This window comes from Clarias gariepinus, chromosome 13 (assembly GCF_024256425.1).
Source record: "Clarias gariepinus isolate MV-2021 ecotype Netherlands chromosome 13, CGAR_prim_01v2, whole genome shotgun sequence".
NCBI classification, from domain to species: Eukaryota; Metazoa; Chordata; class Actinopteri; order Siluriformes; family Clariidae; genus Clarias; species Clarias gariepinus.
This window is the reverse complement of record NC_071112.1, coordinates 23,981,067-23,987,066: the sequence shown is the minus strand read 5'-3', so window position 1 is coordinate 23,987,066 and position 6,000 is coordinate 23,981,067. Positions and strand designations below refer to the sequence as shown.

Below are 6,000 nucleotides of genomic sequence, written 5' to 3'. Positions count from 1 at the left end.
TTTCTGAGACCTCCAATTCAATTTTTGGTTTTCTGACCAATGTACAGACAAAGGCTCTCTTTTGTTTATATAGACACACGTACTCATTACAAGGAAAGCACATTCACATGAAAAAAAAAAAAAAAAACAGTTCATTGAGGTTGCTCTTGAGCGCACGTGGTCATAACAGTACGCGCATAGGCTGAGGAATCGGGTCGGCGCTAGGACCGCGGCGCCCTGCTTAGTAGTAGTAGCAGCAGCAGCCCTGCAGATTCAGAGCCGTTTGGGAGGCGTAGTGGAGCAAAGGCAAAAGGGGAGCGGGGTAAATGAAAACACTTCACCTGGCCTTTTTCTCTGGGATTTAGCAGCCAGCGAAAATCGCCTGACGCCACCCAGGGCAATGTTCCGGAGGCATTTTTGATCTGTCGTCGAGGTAAGGTGCCAGTTTTTTTGCCTGTTTTCTCGGCGACGCGGCGGTTTGTGCAGCTCTCTCTCTCTCTCACACACACCGTGTGCTGTAGGATGCAGTTCTCCTGTCTCAGGCTGCTCCTGCGCGAGGCCTTTTCTACTCATTATACTCGGGTATGTTATAAAGCTAATAAATAAAGACCTACGCTATTTATATGTAGCCCGAGCACGACATACAGGTCATTTAAAGACAATGAAGAACGACCCATAGGTGTGTAAACAGGAACTGTTTGTGTGTAAGTGAATATGTATATATAGTGTGTGTGTGTGTACGTATGTGTGTGTGTGTGCGCGCGCGTACGCCCAGCCCGAGTGCTGTATTGATCTGTCATGTCTCTACATTGTGTCCGCTCGCGCTCGCGCTGGCCGCCGCGTGGACGGTTAAGGCCTAGTACTTTTTGTTCAGCTCTGCGCGCGTGAGTCTTTTTTTAAATATATATATTATAACAATGTCATTTTCATATGGGAAAAAAAGTTTTTCTTTCTTTTCTTTGTTTTTCCCCCCTCTCTTCTTCTGGTCTTTGGGCCGCTCGGGCACACCCGTGAGAAGTAGTCGTTATTTAAGTTGATTTATTGTCCATCCCTTACACACACACACACACACACACACACACTACATTGCTATGTCCTAATCTACTACTACTTGTGTATGTGTAGTGCAGTAGACAGTGAGTGTTATTTACACACATACACACCTAGTGCTCCTTAACAGAGAAGATGGATGCATTTGGACACAGAGGAGACATGCTACTGTCTGAACCTTGTCTCAAGGTGCAGGAAGAACAACCTAAAATCCTTCACTTTCTTTTTCTTCTTGTTGTTCTTCCTTAGCATGTTGTAATCTTTTGTGCTTTTTTTAAAAACATTGCTTATTATTGCTTTTATATTCTTTTACAGCGCGTGATCACACTCTAAAGTCTCCTCCAAATTCCTTAATGAAGACTGTGTTGTTTTTTTTCTTCCCTTAACAGCCCTCATTTATGCCTTGAAGATGCTGAGGCGTTTTGCCTTCCTCACTCTCCCATTCTTTCTTCATATCCATTAATATGTGAAAGGTCTCCAAGTTCCTCTGAGTCCTGTTGACGCAAATGTGCCGTCAGTGACATGCAGAATCCCAGGAATGCTGCCTGAAATCTCCTCACACACAGAGTCGAGGTTGTTGTGTGTCTGTGTGTGTGTTTGTTGGTGTTCGGTTGGGTAGGCATGCCTCAGGAGTCAGGCCTAAACATCAATAAGGAAAGGAGAGAAGAAAAAAAAAACTGCTGCTGGTCTTGTCGTGTGACTCGCCCTTCATGACGTTGGAACTTGGGTACGTTTTCGAGCCTGTTGCACGTCTTTTGTTCATGAGTTGAAAACGGTGGTGGTTTTCAGATTACGTCCGAGTTCCCCGTAATGGGCCTAGGTATGAGTTCCACCTCCTCCACTTCCCTACGTTGGTAATAATGTTCTGTACATGAGTAGACACTCCGATACAGTCGGTGGCAGATTTGGTTTAAAGGAAAAAAAAAGAAACCTACAATCACATCAGCAACTACATGTTTCTTTGTCGCCACTTCGGTGTAGATAAGGTCACCAATTGCAAAATAGATTTTAGAGTTCAGAAATGCATTTGCGTCTTTTCTGTCTAATTGCTTCTCTTGTTCATCAATTACCTGAGAAGCAGACTTTAATTTCTTAGGCCATAAAGATCCTTTCATCGCCATCTTTGAACAAGACAGTTGAATATATAGGTGTGAGGATACATTCCCCACAGCAGTCATACACTTTTATTTATTTATTTTTAGTAGGAATTTTTAGTTGAATTCTCTGACTTATGATCATTTTCAAGTAAGGAATTTCTGCAGATACAGATGAACCATATTGTCCTCCCCTGCTGTCTTTTCGGGTTCCCTTTAAACCCTGCTGCGTCACTGGGATTCCCCGGTGTAATATGGAACCAAACCTGTTTTTTTTTTCCCCTTAAGATGTATATTTGTGTCAAAGGTGTATAAGACTTTGTCTGAGTTACAAACAAACCTAAATGTGCTTCTGGAACAGAACCCGTTCGTAAGTCGGGGACTTGCTGTTTACAATTTTTTTTTTAATTTTTTTTTTTTTTTTAAGTTTTCATACCTAATGCGACCTGTACCTGAATACACATGAACCGTACCTGAGACCACCTAATCAAGTAAATTTTTTTGAGTGTTCACGCTAATGAAACAAACTATACCTTAGGGTTGATTGTGTCTGGAAGCAAACCCTGGTCCTCTTGAACAGTCGTACCCAGCCCTGGTTCTGGAGGACCCTCTGCCCTTTGGATTTCTGCCTCCTGCTCTAAGTCTTTTCCCCGATTGAACACACCCACTTCTATTAAGAAAAAGGCTGAATAGTGAAATCAGGAGCATAAAAAAAAAACACCAAACAAACACTAAAATGTACGGAGCATTGGGTTCTCTGTTGTGACTGCCCACATCTGTGATACTGAGTACTTACCTGGGTTATGGTACAGAGTGTTCAGGGTATTCAAACAAATCTGCACAGGTGTGCCAAGCAGCCTTATTGATATTGAGACCAAAGACAGTTAGCAACAGAGTTCTAGCTATACCAAGGCTTTTCTAATAAAATCCCGTTAGTTGCTGCTACGATGCTTGTCTGAAAGCCACCAATAGGAGATTGGATTAATTCACACTCACGGGACAGCTAAACATCGTAGTCACTTTATTTTAAATTTTATTTAAATAAAATTTTAATCTTTAATTTAAGATCTTCCTGAAAACACAGTTTGTTTCAGGAACTTGAGCACGATTTTATTGAGATCGTTTTGGGAGATGCTCGCTAACTGGTCCGTTTCTGTTCCTTAGAACCAAAATGCCTAAAAGTAACGCTGAATTAATTATGCGTTAGACTACGGCCCTTTAAATTATTTTTTTTAATTAAATTAATAAATTTTTTGTGAACATATCTGATGATGGAGTACATAATGGCTTGACCTCCCACTACAGTGTGTAAGCCGCTTGGAGAGTTTATGGAAAATGGAATAAATTGTTTTATTGCCAAAAACCAGACATTCCCTGCAAGCTCGAGCGTGCACAACCTTATTACACTTCCATCTTTAGAGCCGTGTACCCTTTGGGGTCGCGTCAAGTCGGCTCATCATGAAATATTAAAGTGATGCCTCTGTAGCATCATATCCTGTTTTATTTAAATTCGGGATAGTCCGGAGAGTTTGTTCTTCAGGCTGTGTTTATTTTTGGGAATTCCCGGCTCGTTCTTGTTTACACATTCAATTTTTGTGCCGTGCTTCTGTTGAGGTTTGATCCTTGTTTTTTTTTTTTTTTTTTTTTCATTTTACTACAGACTAAGCATCTCCACTCCCAAACTAGGTAATTATGCTGTAATGGCAAAGCATGATTCACCATTCCATCTGATGGCTGATATGTAAAACTAAGCCACTTCAAACTGTTTGTTTTTTCTTTTTAATAGCTTCCGTAATGTTATACAATTAATTATGCTATACTTTTAACGAAACCTCTCCACCTGGAGGACCGGTAGGCTCCTAAATAAAAAAAGCAAGATTTGCTGTATTCGGGCATGTAAATGAGAAATGATCAGACTCAAAGTAGCAGGCTGCAGTGCAGCAATTACGAGTTACGACAGAGACGGGATGACGAGCGCTGATGGTGGAATTAGCATTAGAAAGTTGATCTGTTCGAGCAGGGAGTAAAGATAATAAGGTGAGAGAATTGGACGGATTAGAAGGACTTAAGCAACGCTGCATCTCTCTGTCTATCTCTCTCTGTATATGTAGAGATAAAGCAACAGCTACTGGTATCTGTAGTCGAATGGGTTGTGGGAAAATTTGACCGGCACGACCACGTTGAATTAAATAAATAAAAAGTTAAGATCATATAATGATTTGTAAGAGAAGTTTGTTCAGAGTGGAGTTTTCCATTAATACACACTGTATGCATGGGGCTATTATTACTCCAGTGTTTCCCCAGATATGATGCGTCTGTCGGTGCTTCAGCACTTTGCAGTTGTGATGACTCATTTTTGCCTTAAAGTTCTTCCACGTTGTAGCGGTAGTGTGTAAAAAAAAAAAAAAAAAACTGTTCCACCAGGACGTGGTTAAGTCTGAGCCATGAGGCACTGATTTAGATTGAATGGGGCCGACTCGCGCAGGCCGGACTGGAATGATGAATGATTGGAGAGGGAGAGAAAGAGAGAGAGAGGGCGGAGGCCTCAAAGCTGCCGTAGACCATGTGAACCCGAGTCAGGGTATTGAGTTCATTCAGTTGCTGCTGGCCCGCCGCCAGCTATGCAGACATTTAGCTGCTGGTAACGCAGAGACTGCTGTGTTTAACGGTAGCACAGTGTTTGGGTTTCAGGCCCGTCGTACACCGATGTTACTTGCTTTCTCTTTTCTTTTCTGTTCGTTTCTCTCAGCTGAACTCCGTGTGCTCTGTGTAAACCATCTCCTAACTACAGATCTTTATCCTGCCGCTAGAGAAGCTCAAGTCTCTCAAACGCTAGAATTTTAAAAGACAAGTTTCTCTTTCTTAATGGAAAACAATTACTTTTTTTTTTAATTAAGTGATTAGTTTTTCATGAGCACATGCATGATTAAATAAATATGAATTTATATAAAAATGCAAGCAATTTATTTAGTTTATTTGTTGTTAGATTTGCCACTCACATTGGTTTCTCTAGAGGATTCTTCACATGTCACGTCTGTTGTCCAATCAAGTTTGTGATTTAAATGTTATTTTATGAAAAAATCAGCGAGACTGCAAAAAATTTTCTGTGCTTGAAATCCGAGTGTATCCTGCGACCTTCTTGTCATCGCACAGCTCCCAAGTATTTAGGAAAATAGTAGAATGTCTCCGTTTTTAGATGTGGATTCTGTGTATGTACGCGGGTGTGCGTGTCTTTAGTCTGCATTTACAAGTTCCTTTAATCGAATGAATGGGCCAGTTCTCAGTATTCATGATTTCGGGACACTTACAAACGATAAGTGGTTTAAAACCGACTAACTCTTTAAAAATATGCCACAGCATGGCGGACAACACCAACAGCTTGCATCTTTGGCAAATACTCAAGTAGTGTCACCACTTCTTCTTTTGGGGTTATGTCCTCCTGGACTGGAGCATGAAGCAGAAGATTATGTGCGGGGTTAAAAGAAATAGATGAGACATGAAGTTTACACAATCAACAACACAAAATACGTGGTATTTAAGTGTTTTTTATATATTTCAAGTACTATTTTAAGAAGTACAGCTGCTTGAGACAAAACAAAATCACTACACATTAGTGTTACTCAATTAAATTAAAATCACAATGCCCTAAAACCAAATTACAATCGACAGTCTGTTTATATTATACAAGTTAAAATCATAATTGCATTCAAGATCCTTAAAGCTTCTCAGTGTGACTCCGAGTGCATCATCGGACACATTTCATCACCAGAAGGTGTGTGCGTGCAAACAAAAGCTGTTCTAGAATCAGGACACATTACCAGTTATGGTCATCGTCTCAGAACTGGTTCTGTTCCCTCGACCCTCAAGTTTGAGTATC

At 40.9% G+C, this 6,000-nt stretch overlaps 1 protein-coding gene across 1 annotated transcript in view; it reads left to right on the top strand.

Annotated features, from left to right (window-relative positions):
- Positions 1-243: 243 nt before the first annotated feature.
- akt1 (v-akt murine thymoma viral oncogene homolog 1) overlaps positions 244-6,000 on the top strand; it is a 70,032-nt gene continuing 64,275 nt past the window's right edge. The window contains exon 1 of the mRNA XM_053509629.1: positions 244-412. The gene's annotated coding sequence lies outside the window, so the exon portion shown is untranslated. The remainder of the gene's footprint in view (positions 413-6,000) is intronic.